This window comes from Sycon ciliatum, chromosome 9 (assembly GCF_964019385.1).
Source record: "Sycon ciliatum chromosome 9, ocSycCili1.1, whole genome shotgun sequence".
NCBI lineage: Eukaryota > Metazoa > Porifera > Calcarea > Leucosolenida > Sycettidae > Sycon > Sycon ciliatum.
The window spans coordinates 19,668,140-19,678,077 of NC_088651.1; the positions used below are offsets into that span (position 1 = coordinate 19,668,140).

A 9,938-nucleotide genomic window follows, 5' to 3' on the forward strand; every position below is an offset into this window, starting at 1 on the left:
CAACCTTCCAGCGTAAATGGTGAGATTGAACCAATCTGAGGTCTTGAAAATCAATCATTTCCACTAGACCGAAATAATTTTGCCAACCAGCCCAGCGCGATCGTTTCGACGTGTATGTAACCGGTTTGTGTTGTACACTTTGTTTAGTTGTTCATTGCCGAAGTAGTTGAGAGGTCTAAAAAGAAAATTCTGTAAAGTGTTTCTGTGACAGCATGGCTAGAACAAAGCAAACTGCCCGCAGTCAACTGGAGGAAAAGCTCCAAGGAAGCAGCTTGCCACCAAGGCTGCTCGTAAGAGTGCTCCGTCAACTGGTAGTGTGAAGAAGCCTCACAGATACCTTCCTGGTACTGTCGCTCTTCGTGAAATTCATCGTTACCAGAAATCCACTGAGCTTCTTATCCGCAAGCTGCCCTTCCAGCATCTTGTTCGCGAAATCGCTCAGGACTTCAAGACTGACCTTCGTTTTCAGTCGGCAGCCATTTGTGCTCTTCAGGTTAGTCTGATAATCTAAAGTCTTTGTTTTGAAGGCTTTGTTCGCTTTCTTATACTTTGACGGAGAGACTGTAATTTACACACGAGTAAACTCTCGCTGCTACTAGACTACATACATACATATCATCGTGTGTATTAGTAATGATATTATAGCGGTGTGGACACTGGCCATCGCCTAACGCTACAAATCGTATTTTTTTTAATAATTTTATTTATGGATTTCCCTAAGGCCGAGGCCTAAGTCGAGGGGGTCCCCGTTCATGGCTAACTGGGAATATATCTGCAAAATTATAACATAAAGATTGAGAAGAGGAAGGGTTATAACAAATGCATACTGTAGAAATCAGCCATACCATTCTTTACTATGTTATGGAAACTCTAGAGGGCTTATCGGGTGTTAGCGGCCGTCGTGAGTTCCCTTCGGGAACGGATACGATAATTTTTTTATTTTTTTATTTTATTTTTTTATAGAAACTCTGGAAGGAATGAAACCAGCGGGTTCGAAGCGGGTGTTGGCAAAGATAGTACGGACACGAGACACAAAGCAATGACTATTTTGGGTGGTTCTAATGTCTGTGGGGAGAGAATTCCAGCGGCAGCGGTAACAAAGAGGAAGGTGGCACGCGAGTAGCTGTTCGCCCTGGCAGGCGGTACAAGTTGGAGAGGTCGCCGCGCACTGGTGGAGAGACTATAGCCCAGCTCCATCAGGGCAGTGGTCTGGTGGTGGACCAGGTGATGGAGCTCCCGGAGGCACTGGATGTGTCACCGCAATGCCAGGCTGGGCCATTGCAGTTGCGCGAACAGAGATGCCTTTGGTTCAGTAGCGGGGGGAAACACACCGTACTGTCTCAAGACGACTCGTGCCAATCTGGCCTGCAGACGCTCAAGCACCGCCGCTTGGGATGCGGACAGTTGGAACTGCCACAGTGGCAAGGCATATTCAATGGTGGGTCGGACATAACAAGTATAAAGCCGGTTTGTAACTTCCGGCGTTAGGCGGCTCGACATGTGGGCAAGTAGTACCACGCGTTGGCGAAATCTGGTGGTGATTGTTTCGATGTGGCACTGGAAGTTGAGGTGGCTATCAATTTGCACGCCAAGATGTCGGTGTGTGTCGACCGTGCGCACTTCTTCCTGGTTCATTCGGAGGTAGCCGATGTTTGGAGGGTCCGGTCCGTTGGTACGTGGGGAGAACGTCATTTGCATGGACTTCGTGGGGTTAAAGCGTCCACCTGCCGGTTCGCCCATTTCAGGGCGGCATCCGTGGCCACTTGTAGTGGGTGACTATGAAGCTGGGAAGAGGGAGTGGTAGGTGCAGCGACTTCCGTTCCAATGGTCGTGTCATCGGCGAAGAGAAGAACTTGACAGTGGTCCTCGTATAGACTGAGTATTTTGCTGATCTGTTGCATAGTACCGTCTCATGCGTAGCTTTGGGGTTTTCATAATAATAGTACGATCGGGTCTAGTTTAAACTGGTTGTGAAAAAATTATCTCCGTCATGTTCTGCCTCATTTGGTCTATACTGCCCTTATCACTAGGACTCTTATGAGTCCACCCAGTTCTGTATAAATATTGAGTAAATACTAATATTGTACATGTATGCCAATCCCTATTCACTTCATCTGTGGAGTGCCGTACTACCCGTAGAACAGAACCCTCAGCGCTTACTTGTACCCGTAGTTTGGAAAATACGTAGTGCTCTGACTCTCCTGGGCATAGATCTTCTCTTTGTACAATCACACGTACACATACAGTCGGTTTCAAAAAGATATGCAATCCTGGCGATCGCCCGCGGAGTTTGGCGTCTTACTGTATGAGCACTCGATCGCTGCCTGGAAAAACTCACTGTGAACTCGAAGAAATATTCCGCACGAAAGCAGGAAAAATGACTACTCGTACTCAATCAGGTTGATACAGTTATGTACGTCTGGTTTACAACAAACGAGTTCTTCCTCGTATCGATAATGGAGTCAGAGAGGACATGTCGAAACGAAAGTGTTGTAAATGTTGACGAGCGGCATGGGTCCCAATTCGTTTTGTGACCAAAAAAAGTTCCTTTGAGCTGCGATGCAAATTAATCACCGTGTGATGAAAACGACATCGACACGGACAGTCCGACTCATTCCCAAGGCCATGACTTGGCAAAGCTATCCGTGTGACTTCGACGACATTTTGAGAAAAAGCAGACGCTTGTGAACGATGATAGAAGACGGCGTTGACTGCTAAATTCAAATAAATTGGCGATCTTGAAATACTAAAATATATCTCAAAAAGCTACAGCGCGATGATTTCCATATAATTCACTCACACCATTGCAGTGTTGTGGGTGTGTTCACATGGCGTGAGCCAGTCAAGTGTCAGTCAGTTCGGCAGGAAGCGCGAGCTCCAACAACAAGTCGTTTGGTGCAGCCATCTTCTTTGTCTTGTACCACCAGAACAATGAAAAAAAATGTTTGACTTGAGGATAGGTTGGGATTTGAACTCACAACTATTACTTCATGGTCAGCAGACAGCATTCGTAACCACAAGGCCAAAAAGGAAAAGATAAATCGTGGGTTTTGATAAAAAACGATACTGGCTTCCTGGGCAAATTGTAAACCATGGGAAAAGGACGGAAACCTGGCCGAAATTCTAACTCCTTAACGGTTGGTCCAATAGTTCCGAAACCTTCACAGAACAAATTGCCGTGCATTAGCAAGCCATTCTATGTACTTTGTTGTCCAAATTTCCCTTATCTTCATACTTTTTAAGACCCAAACCTGATTGTAAATCTTTTTGAAACAGACTATAGTCTTCCATACCTGCTGTGAAGAGTACCTAACATCATGTTACATCATGTACATTATCATCGTCATGTACCACTGACGTGGCGCACGTCTTTTGCCTTTGCCCTACACGTTCTATGCATGGTGGTGCACGGAGGTGTCCTCTCGATATACTACTTTCGTAATTGTGGTTGTGGGTGTAAGCAGTTGTGTGTGGGCTGCGCAACTCTGTCCAAAGTGGTTAAGGGGGCACATCACCCAAAAATTTCATATGGCATTCAATTGACCGTAACTTTGGTGTTTCTCAGTGGATTAGAGTGAAATTTTGACGACACACTCCTGCCACTATGCTGGTCCTCAGGACATGATTTTCAAGTTCCTGCGCCTCACTGACATGCTTTCCAGGCCGGAAAAACTCAAATTTCCGGCATAGTGCCACGGTGTGCGAGCCACCCAGGAGCCAAACAAATGCATTTACATTTTTTAACATTTTTGTGCACATTCTGTCCGTGCGCGGGATCCAAACCTATAACAAGTCCAGAAGCAGCCATGGGCGGTGGGGTAGGGCCCCTCAACGTGGCCCTGGAATCTGTCACAACGGAACGAGTGGGCGTTCTCTCGCGGACTCCCACAGGCCCAAGTCAATTTTTGAATTTTTTTAGGTTTAGCACGTGCTACGAGGTCGTACCTTTGATACAACATCCAGTGCTGGGACCTCCACAGCAAGCCATTTCCACAGCGCTGCACACCAAATCCAGGATGCCCTCAGAAACCGGCAAAGACTGCCACTCACGTTTCACTACTGCCTAGTACTGAATCCTACCTGACTTCTTGACACGACTCAAACTTGCCAAAGTCACTAAATCAACGTCAACTACAATAATCAAGCCACATATCTGCAACGTCACGAGGGTGCTGGCAAAAGTCCTGCTGCACGGCCAATACGTGGTTTTTAAGGTGATTTTTTGGACTTTTTTGGATTTGGGGCAAAATTCTGCACACTTTCGCGTGTTTCCATAATACGACAAGTTGCGCACGGTCTGCTCACATTCAAATACAGTGCTGCCAACAAATGACAGCGTGCAACAAAAAAATCTTTCCTTGCAAGGGCACATTTTCGGCCATAACTCTTGAACGGCTGGTCAGATAGGGACACAATTTTCAAAGAATTTGCAGCTATTCATGCTCTTTCAACTGACGTAGCACTCAATATGAATTTACAAATTCGATTTTTCAGCGAATTTTTGGCTAGTCTGCCACCTTCAGAAACGAGTACTACCTCAAGTACTTGTTCTAGTGGTGCTAATCACAGTCAAAGTACAGTGTCCGGAGTGGTTATGTACTCTTGGTTTATGTGTTCACAAGAAGTACTCAAAATATAGTAGGTGCTCAATAGATGTAATTTGGTATGACTACGAGGGCAAAAGATCTGGTTAAGTGAACGGAAATGTTAGATACATGTACTTGCTGAGAAGCAGTTCCCTGTTGTATGATTTAGTGTACGAGCGGGTTCTACAACAGGGGGCGCCCTGTCCTAGAAATGGGTCATTATTGAAATATATTGTGTGTACACATAGACAGTGCGCCTTATCCTGCAACGGTGCTCAAATTCCCGCAATAGGCAGTGGTACGCAAAGGTTTTGTCGGATGAATGGTTTTTGCCATGAAACCCTTCGTGATGCTCGACACCATATTGCTCTCTGTTTCTTTGACTTGGCAAAGGCCTTTGATACTGTCTGGCATCGTGGCCTCCTTGCCAAGCTACATTATTGTCTTTGGTGTGTCTGGCCCTGCTGTATCCTTGCTGAAGTCCTATCTGAGTAGCCGATCACAGTTTGTTTCTGCCCTCTCCATCAACTCTGATCCTCTACCAGTGTCTTCTGGAGTTCCCCAAGGCTCCATACTTGGACCTCTATCGTTCGTAGCACACGTAAATGATTTACCCTGTATATATCCAGGTGTCTCGTTATTTGCTGATGATACAACTCTACTGTCAGCATCCTCGTCCTCCGCGGCTCTTGTACCTCGAGTGTCGGCCCAGATATGCAGTGTCCTACGCTGGATGCAAACATGGCAACTTAGACCCAACCTGACTAAAACCGAAATAATGTTCCTTCCCCCAATCTCATCCTTGTCACTTTCACACCATCCTGATTTCCCAGAACCCATAAAGGTTGTTTCCAACCATAAACACCTGGGAATAATGCTTGATGATCGTCTCTCTTGGGCTTTCCATATTGATGCTCTTTGCAGCCGTTCAAGCTCTGCCCTAGGTGTTATACGTCCCCATTGTTTCCATATTCCTTTCAATTGTAAAATTTTGTTTTACAAACTACTGGGTCCGCCCAGCTAAAATTGGCGCTTATCTTCTCACTTGATTTTTTGGTGTTCTGCCTGTGCCACATGGCATGGAACCACCGATTCACCATCCGAACATGACCATTGACCATTGCATCCGACGACATGGCAGCACAAACCATCACAGAAGTTGCGATCGGTTCGTTTGAGTCTTTTTGACGGAGCTGCCGCCGACGAACACTTCCGTCAGCGCAAGAAAACACTGCAACCTCCGCTCGAGTCCGTAAATTTGGTCAGGATGTTCGCATTTCAGAGCGATGGAGAATACAGTTTCTGTCTACTTACAGCTGTCTGATGGCAAGGATTGTTTACCCCGGGGAGGTTTAGAAAAGCTGAAAAAGCGCTTCGCGAGCTTGAATTTCAGTGCTTGCACAGTACAGCGCCTAGTGAAGGGCTATCACCAGCAAATCGCTGACGAAGAAACTGCAGCTCATGTCGATGTCTCCAGTAAGTGAGACCAATCCGGCGGACACACTTTGAAGCTCACAGAGGACAGGGCAAAGGAGCTAATCAAAGGAAACACCAAGTCCTGAGAGAAACACTCGTGCAAAGGACTTTCAGGAAACTAGCCGAAAAGCCTGGTGCACGGCGTTGTAGGTGCAGTACGCACAGGTGCTACATCAAGCGGAAGCTATCACTGCGCTGCATGTACAAGCACCAGCGGCTCGCGTGGGTACGGGTGCTGATCAGCAAGTACGACAAGCGCAAGAGGCGATTTGAAAAAAGGACACTGATATGGCGTTGCCTTTTTGTCTCAAACAAAGTCGCATTATTGCGACGAACGGGGATAACACTTACAGTCAACATGCGGGCAGTCTCACTCAGCTTCTGATGGGAAGGTCACAGGCACGCACTGCCTTTGAGCGTGATTCGAGACGAGGAGAAGTGGAACAAGCTATGAAATGACCCGTGCAGCAGCTGTCCGGATCGTACGTTTTGAGCTCTTCCTCCAGCGACGATAGTGGCGAGGAGGATGTGTAACTTGCTTGAATTTTCGACTGAGTTGCTTACTGACATGTAAATAATATTGCTTTGTGATCGTGGGTTGCTTCAAATATTAGTATTTCTTTCCGGAGACAAGTGTGAAGATAAGCGCCAATTTTAACTGGGCGGACCAAGTAATAATTATAAGTAATAGTCATGAAGTTGATTGTTCCAACTAGGAACACACGCTTCTTGCCGAACTTGACACTTGACTGACTCACGACTGCTATCCGGAGCACACGAGGAGCACGTCGCACCTTCCACTCGGCAAACCTGCAAGAAAGCACCACTCCCTGCTCAATACACAGTGTTTCGGGATATTGTGGGATATTATACAAAAGAGTTAGCTGCAGTCATAGGTATTGTAGGGAAACTGAAGTCTCGGCTTCCGGGACCCTACAGTACACAAAGAATGAGGAAACGTGGAACAAACGAGAAGACGGTGAAAGGTTTGACAAATGGAAAGGCTGAACTCGGGCGGTGAACCAATGTAAACATGGATAAAAAAGTAGAAGGACAAAACACAACGAGTTATGACTAACTGTCCTCCAAAGTAACCATTATTGTCAATTCAGCGAGTGCGAAAAAAAGGCACACAACTGACGGAGAGACGAAATGGAAAGGGGATAACTAAACACATTTCCCGAGGGGGGGGGGGGGTGTGAAAGTAGAGAGGGTCCTCATGGAGGTGTAGGCAGACATCTGTGGATGACTGCCAGTCTCAACTAACGAAAGACTTTCTCTATGGGCACACCATTGAATGTGACTGGAGAAATTGACAAGGGTAGGCGGCGATGAGAAATCGTTGCGATTGTTCACGGCTCGAAGAGGATCCTCTAGCTGTGGCTCCAGTCCGCGAGGGCATACACATGTAGCAGTCTGGAGCTGCACTAGGGCGAACTGAAAGAGTTTCTAGGCAAGAATACAACGTAACTGATCTCTAATTATCTTTGTTGTCTCTCCTAAATCGTTTCTGCCAAAAGGACTCCCAGGCTACTTCTACTCTACTCTCCCTCCGTCACTCTACCTTTCTCTCTCTCTCTCCCCTCTCTCTCTCTCTCTCTCTCTCTCTATATATATATATCTCTCTCTCTCTCTCTCTCTCTTACTCTATCTCTCTCTCTATCTCTCTCTCTCTCTCTCTCTCTCTCTCTCTCTCTCTACATATACATGTATATATATAGAACAATAGAAGTACTCAATCTGCGGAATGAACTGTTTCGTCCTTTGTGGACTCGTCAGCGCAGCACAGAGGAAATGAGGCCGAACCTGATAGCAATGGAAATAAAAATTTCCAATCAGGCCCGAACGTACCTTGCCAGAGTGCTCAAACTGACAAGTCAGTGAGCTCTGCATAACGCAAACAGCAAAGGCACTACCCCACGCAAGAGTGCTCAACTGCTACAAGAGCAGGAGCGAAATACTCAATCTGCGGACAGAACTGTTTCGTCCTTTGTGGACTCGTCAGCGCAGCACAGAGGAAATGAGGCCGAACCTGATAGCAATGGAAATAAAAATTTCCAATCAGGCCCGAACGTACCTTGCCAGAGTGCTCAAACTGACAAGTCAGTGAGCTCTGCATAACGCAAACAGCAAAGGCACTACCCCACGCAAGAGTGCTCAACTGCTACAAGAGCAGGAGCGAAATACTCAATCTGCGGACAGAACTGTTTCGTCCTTTGTGGACTCGTCAGCGCAGCACAGAGGAAATGAGGCCGAACCTGATAGCAATGGAAATAAAAATTTCCAATCAGGCCCGAACGTACCTTGCCAGAGTGCTCAAACTGACAAGTCAGTGAGCTCTGCATAACGCAAACAGCAAAGGCACTACCCCACGCAAGAGTGCTCAACTGCTACAAGAGCAGGAGCGAAATACTCAATCTGCGGACAGAACTGTTTCGTCCTTTGTGGACTCGTCAGCGCAGCACAGAGGAAATGAGGCCGAACCTGATAGCAATTGAATTAAAAATTTCCAATCAGGCCCGAACGTACCTTGCCAGAGTGCTCAAACTGACAAGTCAGTGAGCTCTGCATATGAACAATAGAAGTATATATATATATAAGTATCGAATTACTCTTTGTATCGGATTACTCTATGTATCCCCTAATCCAGTAACAATGGTGTATCCGAAGCCATATGAGCGGCCAACTCCCAGGACGAATGGGGAATGTACTTCCTATGTGCACACTGCGGAACCTGCAACAGCGTCCCGTCATGAACAGTGCGGGTAAGTCTCGTTGGCTCTCTCGATCAACTACTCTAACTCTCTCATGACCTATCTGCCTCACTTTTTTTGTCTTGCTATCTCTCTCTCCCTCCTGCTCTCTCTCTCTCCCTCTCTCTCCTGCTCTCTTTCTCTCTCTCTCTCTCTCTCTCTCTCTCTCTATCTATCTCTTTTTCTCTCTATCTCTCTATCTATCTCTCTATCTATCTCTCTCTGTCTCCCTCTCTGACTGTCTCTGTCTGTCTCACTTTCTTTCGCTCGCTCTCTCTCTGTCTCTCTCGCTCTCTCTGTCTCCCTCTCCCTGCCTCTCTCTCTATTTATCTATCTCTCTCTCTCTGTCTGTCTCCATCTGTCTCCCTTTGTCTCTCTCTCTTTCTCTCTATCTCTTTCTCCCTCCTTCTCTATCTCTATCTCCCTCTCCCTTTCGCTGTCTCTCTCTCTTTTCTCTCTCTCTCATTCTCTCTCTTTCTATCTATTTCTCTCTCTCTCTATCTATCTATCTATCTATCTATCTATCTATCTATCTATATTTCTATCTTTCTATCTATCTTTCTACCTATCCATCAATCCATCCATCCATCAATCAATCTATCTCTCTATCTCTCTATCTCGCTCGCTCTCGCTCTCTCTTCTGTAGTGAATGCGGAAGTGCATACCGTCTGCAGGGTGTATCTGAACACGGGTTGATAATTCTACTGATTATCAACGTTATGGCGTGTGGTGTGTTGAGACCATGGTGCTGAGCCTTAAGCCTTACATGAAACTGGTATTTTTTTGTGCACTATTCCCAACTTGTGCTTGAATGGCCAGTCGTTCTACTCCAGAGGCCGAGGTTTTCCCAATTGTTGGGGAACCTGTCCCAGCTACGTGGCACTACAGGGCGGCGATCCCTAACCCAGTCTCCATGGTAAATTGGAAGCCATTTGAGCGGCCATCTCCCAGGACGAAAGGGGAATGTAATTCCTATGACAACACTACGGACCCTGCAACAGCGTCCCGTCATGGCCAGTGCTGGTAAGGCTCTTCGTCTCTCTCGATCAATCACTCTTACTCTCTCATGACCTATCTGCCCCACTTTGTTTGTCTTACTATCTGTCTCTCTCCCTCCCTCCTG

General features: G+C 46.6%; 1 pseudogene; it reads left to right on the forward strand.

The window, feature by feature from the left end:
- Positions 1-212: 212 nt before the first annotated feature.
- The window catches only part of LOC135824911 (histone H3.3A-like), a 47,204-nt pseudogene continuing 37,478 nt past the window's right edge, over positions 213-9,938 (forward strand).